Source organism: Schistocerca serialis, chromosome 10, assembly GCF_023864345.2.
Source record: "Schistocerca serialis cubense isolate TAMUIC-IGC-003099 chromosome 10, iqSchSeri2.2, whole genome shotgun sequence".
Taxonomy (NCBI): Eukaryota; Metazoa; Arthropoda; class Insecta; order Orthoptera; family Acrididae; genus Schistocerca; species Schistocerca serialis.
In genome coordinates this window covers 121,446,657-121,461,990 of record NC_064647.1, presented here as the reverse complement: position 1 = coordinate 121,461,990, position 15,334 = coordinate 121,446,657, and the positions used below count along the sequence as shown (strand labels likewise).

The 15,334-nt window shown below is 41.2% G+C and overlaps 1 protein-coding gene across 1 annotated transcript in view; it reads left to right on the top strand.

Annotated features, from left to right (window-relative positions):
- Positions 1-14,998, top strand: part of LOC126424917 (multiple coagulation factor deficiency protein 2 homolog) — a 266,295-nt gene extending 251,297 nt beyond the window's left edge. Inside the window, exon 6 of the mRNA XM_050087759.1 lies at positions 14,394-14,998. The gene's annotated coding sequence lies outside the window, so the exon portion shown is untranslated. The remainder of the gene's footprint in view (positions 1-14,393) is intronic.
- Positions 14,999-15,334: the final 336 nt, after the last annotated feature.

Here is a 15,334-nt window from a genome sequence, read left to right as displayed (position 1 = left end):
AGGGAAGATACAGGAAATCAAAACAACTGGGCATATTTTTTATGGAGAGGCCAAAAAGATCTACGCAGCACACAATGTTTGATATCTCTTTTGGGTCTGCTCTCAAACAACCAATTCTGAAGACCAATGCTGCTACCCAAATGGAGATTGGTAGTGTCAGCACTAGCATCTGTGTTTGCCAGTGCACATGTGCCACTGCAGTTCCTTAAAATCCCACTCCCAAAACATCAGGTAAGCCTGTTGTTGCTAACGTTGAGGAGCTCCTTGCACCTCCAAAGGTTCAGTCTGCTCCATCACCCAGCAGTGCCACTACCACAGTTTTGGCTCCAAAGTCTACCCAGGATAACAAATCAAAGGCCAAGCATCCACCACTGATGGAGTCTGGAAGTAAATATTCCGACACTGTGGATGTCCTACTATCTGACATCTCTCTTGACTCTTCAATAGAACTAATGGAGCTTCACGTCAGATTGCGGCAATCATCTCGCCCTAAGACTGAGTCCCTACCCATTATGTGCTCCCCTCCCTGGCATAGAGACAGGGTGAAAGTGCAACCCCCCATGATAGATGGCTTCCATATTACAATGGAACACTAATGGGTTCAGGGCACATATGGAGAAACTGAAGCTCCTAGGAGACGAACCCTCTGTGCCTGTGATTACAAGAAACACACCACTCTGCTATGTGGCTATACCCTTCACTGAAAGGATGGCCAAACTGGAGACAGAGCCAAGGGGTGTGTTGCTATGTTTGTCAGTAACATGCATCATCAGCTCTCCCCCCGGCTACTGACCTACAAGCAGTTGCTGTCGAAATTCATGGGTGTTTGAGCATCACTGTTTGTTTGCTCTCTCTCTCTCCCTCCCTCTCTCTCCCTCCCTCTCTCTCCCTCCCTCCCCTCTCCACAAGATGCAATTGACTCTGAGGCTCTCATAGATTTTGTGGAACAACTCTCTCATCCCATAATCATACTGGGAGACTTCAATGCCCATATTGTTTTGTGGGTTCCTACCACTACTTGCTACTGGGATCAGGTTTTAGAGAGCCTCATGACCTCTCACAAGCTGTGCATCTGAAACATGTACTCACACTCATTTTTGTACTGTTACTGGGTGATTCTCAGACATCAACCTCTTTTTCTGTTTTCCATCCCTCTCAGACTCTGTTCAGTGGGAGGTAATTGATGCCCTCCATTCCTGCGATCACAGGCCACCTGGTGTGGCTGAGCAGTTCTAGGCGCTTCAGTCTGGAACTGCGCGACCTCTACGGTCGCAGTTCAAATCCTGCCTCGGGCATGGATGTGTGTGATGTCCTTAGATTATTTAGGTTTAAGTAGTAGTTCTGGAGGACTGATGACCTCAGATGGTAAGTCCCATAGTGCTCAGAGCCATTTGAACCATTTTTTCCTGTGATCACTTCCCACTCCACATTCATTTACAGTATGGAGAGCTACATGAAGAGAAGCCACCAATGTGTATGGTCAGCTGGGCTAATTGGAAGCTGTTCAGCCCACTAGCTGTGTTTGAACATTGCAACAGCATCCAGGAATGGGTGGACCATATCACACAAGTGATACATCATTCCACTGACTTATCCACCCTGAAGTCAGGTCACCCGTGCCTTGGTGGATGGATGAGTGCCATTCAGCAATTCAGAACAGGCATGCAGCATGCACCAAACAGCACCCAGAGACATCCCTTAGATGCTGGCACAGAATTTTGCACAAACTGTTGCAAATGCCAGCCAGGATCTGGTGTTTTGTCACTATCATGTGACTACAAAGAGGAGAAAACTGGACTTCAGCGCCAATGATTCCGAAATTACAGCTACCCCTTTTCCATGTGGGAGATGGAATCGGCCCTGTGTGAGAATTATGATACTACACCGGTAATGACCAGACCTGGTACTGGATGCTTTGACATTTGCAAGAGCGTCAGAAGATATTCTCCTTGAGTGTTTTAATCTTACACTGAAGATCCAAAGGAACTGGTACACCTGCCTAATATCGTGCAGGGCCCCCTCGAGCATGCAGAGGTACCACAGCACAACATGGCATGGACTTGACTAATGTCTGAAGTAGTGCTGGAGGGAACCGCTGCCATGAATCCTGTAGAGCTGTCCATAAATACATAAGAATATGAGAGGGTGGAGATCTTTTCTAAACAGCACATTGCAGAGCATCCCAGATATGCTCAATAATATTGATGTCGGGAGAGTTTGTTGGCCAATGGAAGTGTTTAAACTCAAAAGAGGGTTCCTGGAGCCATTCTGTAGCCATTCTGAACATGTGGTGTGTCGCATTGTCCCGTTGGAATTGCCCAAGTCTGTCAGAATGCGCAATGGATATGAATGGATGCAGGTGATCAGAGAGGGTTTACGTACATGTCAGCTGTGAGAGTCATATCTAGATGTATCAGGGATTCCACATCACTCCAATTGCACATGCTCCACACCATTATAGAGCCTCCACCAGCTTGAACAGTCCCCTGCTGACATGCAGGGCACATGGATTCATGAAGTTGTCTCCACATCCTTAAAAGTCCATCTGCTTGATACAATTTGAAATGAGATTTGCACGACCAGGCAGCATATTTCCAGTCATCAACAGTCCAGTGTCTATGTTGGCAGGCCCAGGTGAGGCATAAAACTTTGTGTTGTGCAGTCACCAAACGTACACAAGTGGGCCATTGGCTCCAAATGCCCATATCGATGATGTTTTGTTGAATGGTTCACACACTGACACTCGTTGATGGCCCAGCATTCAAATCTACAGCAGTTTGTGGAAGGGTTGCACTTCTATCATGTTGAACAATTCTCTTCAGTCATCGTTGGTCCTGTTCTTGCAGGATCTTTTTCCGGTCACAGTGATGTCGGAGATGTGATGTTTTATTGGATTCCTGATATTCACGTAAATTCGTGAAATGGTCATACAGGAAACTCCCACTTCACTACTAACTTGGAGATGCTGTGTCCCATCGCTCATGTGCCGACTATAACACCACGTTGAATCTCACTTAAATCTTGATAACCTGCCATTGCAGTGGCAGTAACCAATCTAACATCTGTGCCTGACAGTTTTTGTCTTATATAGGTGTTGCTAACAGCAGCTTTGTATTCTGCGTGTTTACATATCTCTGTATTTGAATATACATGCCGATATCAGTTTCTTTGGCGCTTCAGTGTATATGGCAGATGGGTAACTTCCCCAACTCATGGAGAGAGGCAATTTTGATGCCTCTCCTCAAACCAGGAAAGGATTGCACATGTTCCAGTAGTTATCTGAGTATTGCCTTAATGAGCTGTGTAGGAAAGGCCTTAGAATGAATGGTTAACTGTTGTCTGGTCTGGATGTTAGAGAGCAGGCAACTCCCTAGCTGCTCTCTGTGTGGATTTCGAAGACTTCAGTCTGCTGTCGACAACCTTACCCTGCTATAGGTAGCTATTCATCAGGCTTTCTTACACAGACATCACTGCATTGGAATATTAATTCATATCAGTAAAGGGTGCAATACTACTTGGTGTCACTGTAATCTCGCTCAACTGCATCACTGGGGCTTTCATTGCCACCTCCCCATCTTTGTCTGTTCTTTCCTGTCTCAGCACTATTTTAGGACTCGAGCTGGTGACTCACTGTCAGATCGTTTTGAGCAGCAGAATGGTATCCCTCGGGGCAGTGTTTTAAGTGTTACCCACTTTGCCATAGCCATCAACATTATCACATCTACAATAAGGTGTGGAGGACAGTGCTCCTTCCCACAGTATTTTTAATTTACCTGCCTTGCATATTAGAGACACCATCCTAAATTTTAGAGATTTACTGCAGTTTCTGGGCCTCACTTTTGACTCCAAATTGTTATGGTTATCATACCTAAGAGACCTGACAGCCAGAACCCTGAATATCTTAAAGTGCCTTAGCCACAGGTCTTGGGGAGTGGGCAGGGTGTATCTCCTCCAGTTTTATACGACTTTCGTGCATTCACAGCTGGACTATGGATGCACAGTATATGGATCGGTGAGACTTTTCTATTTGAAGATCATTGACACTGTCCACCATGAGGGGATCCAGCTGGCCACATGTGCCTGTAGGACCAGTCCCATACTCAGTCTCTGTGCTGGCAGTGGCAGTTCCTCCTGGTGCATCAGGCGTGTAAGTTTCTCGCAGCTCTCATTTCACCTGCACACACTACTGTTGTCCATCTGCCTCTGGAATGTCTTTATTCCAACTGCCCATGAGCTATGGTGCCGTTTGGGATCCATGTGCAATGTGTGCTGGAGTCCCTTGGTATGCAGCCAGTATGGCCCTAAATCCAGGGTTTTAACACCCTGCCACCCTGGTTACTGGAGAGGCCCAGAGTGATTTTATATTTAGAGCAGTACAAGAGAGACTGCACTCCTGCTTCCGTTATTAATGCGATAGTTTCTGACATTTTATCTGAGCACTAAAACTCTATAGCTGCTTTTAAGGATGGGTCAAAACAGGGGGATTCTGTTGGTTGCAGTGTTGTTTTCCCAGATCATATCCTTGAGGTCTGACTGCCTCAAGCATTTACTGTCTTTGATGCAGAATTGTATGTGATCTTGTAGATGAGACGTTCTTCCAGTCTTAAATTTCTTGTCTGTTCCGATTCTCTAAGTGCCCTTCACTTGTTGAAACATATGTACACAGCAGATAGAGTAGTCCAGACCATTCAGGCTACTCTCCTCTAACTACAATGACTGGCGAAGGAGGTGGCATTCTGCTGGGTACCAGTGCTCATCAGCATTGCTGGGAATGATAGGGCAGGAGGCGTTTCTCAATCCTCAGGAATTCCAGTGTGCCATCCCCCTAATGCTAATACCCCACTGTTGAGCTCAAAAGTCTTGTGTCAGTGGGAGAATGACTGGCTGGAAGTGACTGACATTAATCTCCATTTAGTAAAGCCCACAACACAGATGTGGTGTACTTCTACCAGCCATGTAGACGGGACGAGTTTCTCCTCACTCATCTTCACGTAGGCCACACCCCTATGATGCATGGCTTCTTTCTTCAGTAAGAGGACCCTCTAAAGTGTGGTGCTTGTGGCATACAGATCACTGTGGATGTAGGTCTTGTGCTGTCTAAACTGTAGATCAACTTGGTAGGTATGCAAAACATAGGAATTTTACTGGCTTTTTTTAAACCATTTGCCACATTTGCCAGAACTAATCCCTGTATAAGGTATTTTACAATATAAGTTGCATGCCTTATCATTAACAATAGGTTGACTGACTATGTATATTGGACATAAGCCCTCTCATTTTTCTTGTCCTGTCCAAGATGCAGTAAGCTGGAGCCTTTGTACTAGTTGGTCAAAATATTTTACGTAAGTTGACAGCTAATGACAATTTCCTGTGGCATCCTTTCAGCTCCTTTCTTGTTTTATTTATGTTTTAGTTTCTTGTATAGCATCTTTAGTCTTTTTCTGCTGTCTTTGTGTGTATGACCATGTTTTACTGATTTTGTCCGTATTCATTTCTTTTAATGTGTGTAAGGGTGCTGATAACCCAGCCACATTCAAAAAAATTGAGGCCTCACTTAAATAATTTGAGATCTGCATTAACTAATCACCTAAAAGTGCACAAATGCACTAACCGAGACATAAATAACAACTTAAGTAACCTCCAACTACACCCAAAAGTTTGAGGCCTCAGTTTATTGGAATAAACTAAATTTTACTTGATCTGAACCAGAATCCACTATATATGCTAAATGAGCAAACCACATTGAAACATACATTTAAAAGAAATAACGAAGTTGCAATTTGAAGTGCATTTTTCCAACCTCCCACTCATTTATTATCTTAACCTGATAACCTTCTATCCATATATTAATTTTTGTATAATGCTAAGTGCCCAGCTGAGCATGTTGTTTGTGTTTCACTGCTCACATTACTACACTAATATTTTCGATTTTTTATCATGGTTTTTATGTATTTTATTTTATGTCACTTGAAGTCATAATATATCTTATATATATTATGACTGTTTACTAGCTGTATTTGATGTTACTCTACTGTTTATCATGGCTTTTATTTCCTGTTCATTCATTTTGTATATGTATCATTATGTCATTACCTATCTTGATTGTGTTGTTATCTATCTTGATGGATTCTACCAGCTTGTTTATGGTTTATTATCCTTCTGACTGAAGTGTTAAATGTGCTCAGACCAGTCAGTCCCAATTTACTAAATTTTGCTAATATCATTGTCAGTTTACTTCCTCTCACTCACTTCTTGTGCCTGTACCGCTTCACACTTCTAGACCTTCAATGAGCCCCTCCACTCTAGACTTTCTTGTGCATAGCGTGCAGCTGCTCGACAGTGTGAGTACAGAATTTGGGTTTAGTTCTTATCTTTTTGCCCAATCCTTCTGGACATTATGCTTTAGGTCCATTTGGTTATTTGGCCCTCTCCTCTTTTTTCTACTTCTGCCCAGGATATAATGACTTGGAGTGTTTGTATTGCCCGACCATTTGTTATGAATGACCAAGAGCAATAAATGAGTCACTTATTTTCTTAGTATGTTCTTTTTTTCTGGATATGTTATATTAAATTTCCCTCCTCCTCTCCTATATGTACATTTTTTATTAATCTGAAGATGGGGTTTTAACATTCTGAAACCAGTTGTGGATTGAAAGACTCATTATTACCACTGAAACAGATGTCATTTTATTGCTCTAGATAAGGAGGCAAAGATTGCTTGAAAATTATTTTATGTTTTACACTGTGGCTGCATAAATCCAGGTCAGCTGAAATTGATTTTAACTATCAGGAAAAAAAACATTAAGGAGTAAAATTATTAGGAAGTAACACTAGGAATCTCAACATCCTTAGAAAGGCTTCTGCAAGCTGTACAGGCATCTAGTTTACATGATATTCTTACTGCTTGCTTCTGCTAAATAAACACTTTAATTTGCTAAAGTGCACTGCCCCAGAAGATACCTTCATCAAGAAAACTGGAATGAAATATTTAACATAAGCCAATGCTCTTAGTATTTGAATCAGCTTAATGTGAGACGCTTCTAAGAGTATAACATGCTCAGCTGAGCTTCTTAAGTTTTAGCTCATTGTCCAGTCCACAGAATTTTGAGCACTGTGTTTTATTCAGTGCACAACTATTAATGTTGACTTATGATGCTAAAAGGACATTATTGCTTGTTTTAAATTGGATACTATGAGTCTTTATGAGATGATGATGATTGAAACTGTTAGCTATAAACCACTTTATTTTATTTCTGGGCATTTTTCATTAGGCAATGTATAATGAAACAGACTATATTACAATTTAAGATCTACATAACATTTAACAGTTCACCATCTTACTTCTAGAAATTTGCTTTATAGTTTGCAAATTGATGTAGGCCTAGTGCACTTGAAACTGTTACGTAAGATTACACATACTCTGTGTTAATACAAACCTGAAAATTATGCATACACTTTAATAGTTTGATGGATACAAAATAATGAATTTTTATTTCATTCTCATCTTAATTTTTACACTAGGTGATGGGTCTGAACAGTAAGAATATGTAGGGACGAGGATATTTACTATGTACATTCAAATTCCTTAACAATATAAACACACTTATCAGGTAACAATTTATGAAGGTGCTCCTTGAAAACGTCACTTGGTAAATATCTCACTGATGGTGATAACTTGTTATATAGCTTCACTTCTGTGTATTTAAAACTACTTTGGGTCTTGCATAGTCCTGTAAATGATACATCTATGTTATTTCTGTTTCTTGTTTCATGGGAATGGATAGCTGATCTGCAAGTAAAACATGTTGTAATATAAAGGGAAGACACAGTCAGCTGACTTAGAACAGCCACATTGAACAGTTATGCACCATAGTAACTAGAGTTGTAATTTTGTTAAGTAAATTAAAAACAATAGTTAGCAAACAACTACTACTGTGTTTGTGCTATGCCTTCTTTCAGTCTCATCTGTAATGTGGAATAAACCTAAGGGACAACTCTCCTAGTATTTATACAGTGTCATAGCCCTGCCCAGCAATCATCTGGCACAGGGAGGCCATGACATTCAGACCATGGATTTACTTAAAATGTCTTACACTTTAAGTATTCCGTTAGGACAACGTAATGTCCAAGTAGTAAAGTGTACTACTTATGCCATTTTGAGAAAATCACAAGAGAAGTTTTGCACATCGATGATATACTGGTGCATTGCTACTCAGAGCATGAGCTGGCTTTTCTCTGCCTCGTGATGGCTGGGTGTTGTGTGCTGTCCTTAGGTTAGTTAGGTTTAAGTAGTTCTAAGTTCTAGGGGACTGATGACCATAGATGTTAAGTCCCATAGTGCTCAGAGCCATTTGAACCATGAGCTGGCAACAGTCATGTGATACGCATTCGAGCTCTGTAATTGGTGGATCCCGGGATTGAGTCCCTTTCATGCAATTTTTATTTATATTTTTCTGAACACTAGTCATATTATCTCTTATCACTCATCATTTGCGGGAGTTGTTACTGTTTTGTTTCAGTATGAAGGAGAAACAGTGGCTGAGTCTCATCAAATGCTCTCAAGTACATATGGTAAGGACGCTATTAGTGAAAGAACATGTCGTGAGTGGTTTCAATGTTTCAAGAATGGTGATTTTAATGCTGTAGGCTGGCATAGTGGTGGAAGAGAGAATGTTTTCAAAGATCCAGAATTGGACACATTGCTGAGTGAAGACTCATGTCAAACTCAAGCAGAATTGGCACAATTAGTGGGAGTGACACAGCAAGCCATTTCAAAATGTCTCAAGGCTATGAGCATGATTCAGAAAGAAGGAACTTGGGTCCTGTGTGAGTTGAAACCAAGAGGCATTGAACAGCATTTGCGTGGTTGTGAACAGTTGCTTCAGAGGCAAAAATAGAAGGGATTTCTGCATTGCTTTGTAACCAGCGATGAAAAATGGGTTCATTACTATAAACTTAAATGCAAAAAATCATGGAGATATCCCAGCCATGCTTCCACGTCCACGGCCAAACCAAATATTCACAGCTCCAAGATCACGCTCTGCATTTGGTGCGACCAGCTCGGCCTCGTGTACTATGAGGTGTTAACCAAGTGAAACCATCACAGGTGCTTGTTATTGAATACAGTTAATGTGTTTGAGCAGAGCATTAAAAGTCAAGCGGCCGCAATAAAGTGAGAGGCACGATGAAGTGATTTTGCAGCACGACAGCACTCGACCCCACGTTGCAAAAGAGGTCAAAACATACTTGGAAACGTTAAAATGGGAAGTCCTACTCCACCTGCTGTATTCTCCAGACATTGCTCCCTCTGACTATCACCTGTTTAAATCAATGGTGCATGACCTGGCTGACCAACACTTCCGACCTCATGAAGAAGTCACAAATTGGATTGATTCGTGGATTGCTTCAAAAGATGAACAATTTTTTCGACGTGGGATTCATACACTGCCCAAAAGATGGGAGAAAGTAGTGGCCAGTGATGGAAAATACTTTGAATGATACATGTGTTGCAATTTGTTTCATTAAAGTCTCAAATGTTAGGGAAAAAATGGCGGAAGCAAAGTTGTACACCTTGTATAAATATTACATTTGAAAGGCAATGTGATGAAAAGACACATATATTTGCATCAACATTTATTGAATTTTCATATTATTTCGCTGTTTACTCATTTTTATTATCACAGTAAATATTATGTGACTTTTATTTCTGCAGGAATGATAAAAACTTCATCATGCACCTTCGGACTTATTCATATTTGACTGACAACAAATGAGAAATTGCTTCTTGTGAAGATACTATTAACATACAATCATTCATTGCCAATTTTTGACACTGATATTTATAAAAAATGTTGTTACACATGATTTGCATCCAAATTCTTGGAAGAAAGAGAATTTTTTTTTAAATGCCAATTAGCTTCATTTTTTCTTAGAAACCCTGAAGATTTCGTGTGCATGCAGGAAAATTGCATACATGTGTTGTAGTAGAAGCTGTTTCAATTTACTTTTTCTGTATCTGTATGAAAAATACCATCTTGCAACCTGTAGTGTTGGAAGCACATTCAATGATTAATCCTACGTTAGCATGTTGCAACTCGTTGTATTATTGAATAAAGTTTTTTACACTTTAATTTATCAGTGTTTGACATGGGTTTCCAAAGCCTGTCCCTTGCCCTTGAAACCTGTGTCTGCAGATCAAAGCATCCAGGTGGAAAGAAGTTCTCAGTATCTCAGCCAATTGCAGGTGTAAGGGATTTTGGAAAAAGTGAAAGGCATACATTTTCAAAAAAAACTATATACACTCCTGGAAATTGAAATAAGAACACCGTGAATTCATTGTCCCAGGAAGGGGAAACTTTATTGACACATTACTGGGGTCAGATACATCACATGATCACACTGACAGAACCACAGGCACATAGACACAGGCAACAGAGCATGCACAATGTCGGCACTAGTACAGTGTATATCCACCTTTCGCAGCAATGCAGGCTGCTATTCTCCCATGGAGACGATCGTAGAGATGCTGGATGTAGTCCTGTGGAACGGCTTGCCATGCCATTTCCACCTGGCGCCTCAGTTGGACCAGCGTTTGTGCTGGACGTGCAGACCGCGTGAGACGACGCTTCATCCAGTCCCAAACATGCTCAATGGGGGACAGATCTGGAGATCTTGCTGGCCAGGGTAGTTGACTTACACCTTCTAGAGCACGTTGGGTGGCACGGGATACATGCGGACGTGCATTGTCCTGTTGGAACAGCAAGTTCCCTTGCCGGTCTAGGAATGGTAGAACGATGGGTTCGATGACGGTTTGGATGTACCGTGCACTATTCAGTGTCCCCTCGATGATCACAAGTGGTGTACGGCCAGTGTAGGAGATCGTTCCCTCACCATGATGCCGGGTGTTGGCCCTGTGTGCCTCGGTCGTATGCAGTCCTGATTGTGGCACTCACCTGCACGGCGCCAAACACGCATACGACCATCATTGGCACCAAGGCAGAAGCGACTCTCATCGCTGAAGACGACACATCTCCATTCGTCCCTCCATTCACGCCTGTCGCGACACCACTGGAGGCGGGCTGCACGATGTTGGGGCGTGAGCGGAAGACGGCCTAACGGTGTGCGGGACCGTAGCCCAGCTTCATGGAGATGGTTGCGAATGGTTCTCGCCGATACCCCAGGAGGAACAGTGTCCCTAATTTGCTGGGAAGTGGCGGTGCGGTCCCCTACGGCACTGCGTAGGATCCTACGGTCTTGGCGTGCATCCGTGCGTCGCTGCAGTCCGGTCCCAGGTCGACGGGCACGTGCACCTTCCGCCGACCACTGGCGACAACATCGATGTACTGTGGAGACCTCACGCCCCACGTGTTGAGCAATTCGGCGGTACGTCCACCCGGCCTCCCGCATGCCCACTATACGCCCTCACTCAAAGTCCGTCAACTGCACATACGGTTCACGTCCACGCTGTCGCGGCATGCTACCAGTGTTAAAGACTGCGATGGAGCTCCGTATGCCACGGCAAACTGGCTGACACTGACGGCGGCGGTGCACAAATGCTGCGCAGCTAGCGCCATTGGACGGCCAACACCGCGGTTCCTGGTGTGTCCGCTGTGCCGTGCGTGTGATCATTGCTTGTACAGCCCTCTCGCAGTGTCCGGAGCAAGTATGGTGGGTCTGACACACCGGTGTCAATGTGTTCTTTTTTCCATTTCCAGGAGTGTATGTTTGGTCATTTACTTGTCAGTAATTGTAAATGTAATATTTGTTGTGAAAAATTAACAAACAACACAATAACATTAGATACCTAATAAATATTCAAGGAAATACATGTGTATTTTGATCATATTATCTTTGAAGTGTAATATGTATGAAAAAAATTATAGGCGTTAAAGGAGCCAATCCAGGGCTCTACCAATTACAGAGCTTGAATGCTAAACACGTGACTCCCACCATTTCATGCTGAGGGTAGCAGTGCACCAGTACATCACTAATACATCAAACTACTCTTCCAGTTTTCTCAAAATTATGTAAATGCCTTACTACTTGCACATTATGTTCTCTTACTGGACTATGAAAAGTATACAAAGTTTAAAGTAAATCTGCAAGTCAAACATCGTGGCCTCCTCTTGTAAGTTTGTGTCATCATGGAACATTAGTTTTTGACCTGCCCTCTGAAGTCATGAAGGTTAGAAAGAAGAATCGGCTCAACACCGGTACTGATCCTTGTGGCATGCTATGTGTTTTGTTACCACATTATGAGGTTATTTTCATGCCAAAGATACAGTCTATTAATGAGACACACTGCTTTCTGTTACAGAAGTAAGATTTCATCCCTGGAACAGGGATGCCATTAATGACTTAACACTTAAGTTTTTCAAGCAAATTTTTATGATCAACACTATCAAATTACAGATATATCAACAGGATACTTTTTCTTATTTAACTCTGCTAACACTTAATTTGTGAGATCTTGCATAGCTTTCTGTATGGAGAATCCATTACGAAAGCCAAACTGAGAGGCAGTTACTAATTTCCGCTCAGTTGAATGAGTTAATGTTCTATCACAGCCCAGATTCACAAACACTTTTGAAAAGGTAAGAAGTGATATATGTCTTTAATTAGAAGTAGTTTGCTTGTCGTGAGTTTTGTTGATGGGTGTTTGTACAGCATGCTGTATTTAAATCAGTTAGGAAATATGCCCATAGTCACCGACTGATTACAAAGATAGCTTAAAGGCAATACTATCAAATCAGCACAAGATTTTAGTAGTCTGCTGAGACTGCAGGAGAACTGTTTCTTTTCCATGACTTGCTGAATTCTACAATCTCCATAACACTTGTCTAAGGCTGCATATAGTGCCTACATAAGTAAATCAAATGCATCTGTATTTGGTTCTTTATGACTGTGTGCAGGATTTTCAGTCACTGTGAAGAAGTAAGAACTGAATTTCATGGTCAATGATTTGAAATCTGCAAATCGCATTTAAGTGCCTGGCAGAGGGTTCATCGAACCACCTTCACAATTCTCTACTATTCCAATCTCATATAGTGCACAGAAAGAATGAACACCTGTATCTTTCCGTACGAGCTTTGATTTCCCTTATTTTATCTTGGTGATCATTTCTCCCTATGTAGGTCAGTGTCAACAAAATATTTTCGCATTCGGAGGAGAAAGTTGATCATTGGAATTACGTGAGAAGATTCCGTTGCAACGAAAAATACCTTTCCTTTAATGATGTCCAGCCCAAATCCTGTTTCATGTCAGTGATACTCTCTCCCCTACTTCTCGATAATACAAAAAGTGCTGCCCTTCCTTGAACTTTTTTGATGTACTCCGTCAGTCCTATCTGGTAAGGATCCCCCACCGAGATACTGTTGGTACCCCTCATTTCATGTGGGCGGTCAGTTGCTCCACGGTGGCATGTCTGTTGGCCTGTACACATCTCTGCAGCTGTTTGTCACCCCTGACAGTAATAGCTCTTGGTGCACCATGGTTGCCTCAGTGCTGTTTTTGGATAGCACCAATTTTCCATCCTTGGTATACTTTTACCATGACGGATGTGGACAGTTTACAAACTTAGCTATTTCAGAAATGCTTCCACCACTGGTCTGAAAGCCAATGATCATGCCATTATGGTTATCAGATAAGTTGCTCCATTTCCACATTACAACAAAGACTGTATTGTTGTCCGTGTCCCCATGACATGCTTTATATACTCCGCACTCCTAGGGCTGCCACCGGCTGTCTGAGTGGTTATCACACATTGACTTTGAACATAGGTGGTAGTCTCATTAATGTGACTGGACTGTCTAATATTAAATTACCCACATTTTTTAATGTGTAATAAATTAAGATATTAAGTATATCAGGAGAAAAGCAGCTACTCTGAAATAAACCAGAGACTTTCTTCTTCCTTTTACACTATCCACCTCCTGTTTTATCTCCTACTTCACATGAAACATTTATGTCACATTACATTTTCAGAGGACATTGTCAGACTTGTGTATTCTGAAAAAGTTAAAAACCTTTATAATATGATCATTAGTTTGAAATGTAATTTATATCCCAAAGTCCAAATATTCTGATATATATTATAGGAAAATGCAGTGGAGCAGAAAGTGGCAGTATATACTACAAAAATAATGGAGAACCTCTGAAAGCCAGTTTTCAATCTGAGGACTTGTAAAAAAAAAAAAAAAAAAAAGAGTAGCAGTTACTATGGTGATATCAGGTCAAATGACATTTTGAAAGTCCACAGATGCAACAATAGGCATTAGCTATGAAAAATAAGGCTATAAACTTTCACAATACTCCATTTGTCTTTATAACACATTAAACTTTGTGTAGTATGAATGATCTGTAAGTTGCAATCAGTTCCCTCCAATCTGTTCCAGATGGCGTACCCTAGTGTCGACCAAGCTGACTATACTGTCAGCAGCCACCATGGGACAGCCTCTTCTCATTCTGATATCCAACCAGTGTCTGAGGCTCAATGTGGGCAGAGGATGACTCTGTGTAGAACAAATATCTGTCCTGTTCCATGGCACTTGCAGTATTACATTTTATCTGCCATGAATTAATACCAATTATGTAAACAATAATTTATATATATTTCAATTACTATGCCTAATGAAATTTTGAGAATTTTAGCGTGAAATTTATACAGATAAATGTTGAGCTTAAATTCTGTCCCCAGTGACAACATGAACTGTTGCTTATACTTTTTAAGACCATTAATAATTTGTGATTCCTGTTATCCACTCAAAAGCTACAGGGTAATTTACAAAATGGACTGAATACAAATTATTTACAGTTCTGTTTATTAGTAGATGTCCAGTGAAACAAGACAGTGTTCTCCTGTGAATATAGTGGGTTCTTTCTGACATGTTTTGAAACTTATATCCATATTATAATAATGTTCACTGAGTATTCTGCTCATAATTTCTATGTCAACATTAATTGTCAGATGTAAATATTTGGTTGGCCTAAATAAATTCTTATACCCTTACCAACAAAAAAAAAAGTAGCTGAGTTGATCACATCTCGCAGTTGCACTGTTTCACTGTAGAAACTTGAACCATAATTTGAGTTTTATATTATGAGACCATAGATGTAGAAATTATGTTAAATATCAACACAGATTTATGAAATATCAATTTATTTAAGTTCAGTTTCCTTCATTTATAGATGGCCCAGTAAAATAAAAAAAGATTGACTCAGCACTGCTTAATAATGAATGTACAAATATGAGGTGTTTCAGCAACTGAAGAAGAGATTATATTATTACAGATATTACTGTAATTGTGTTGGAGACATAGAAGTAACACCACATAAT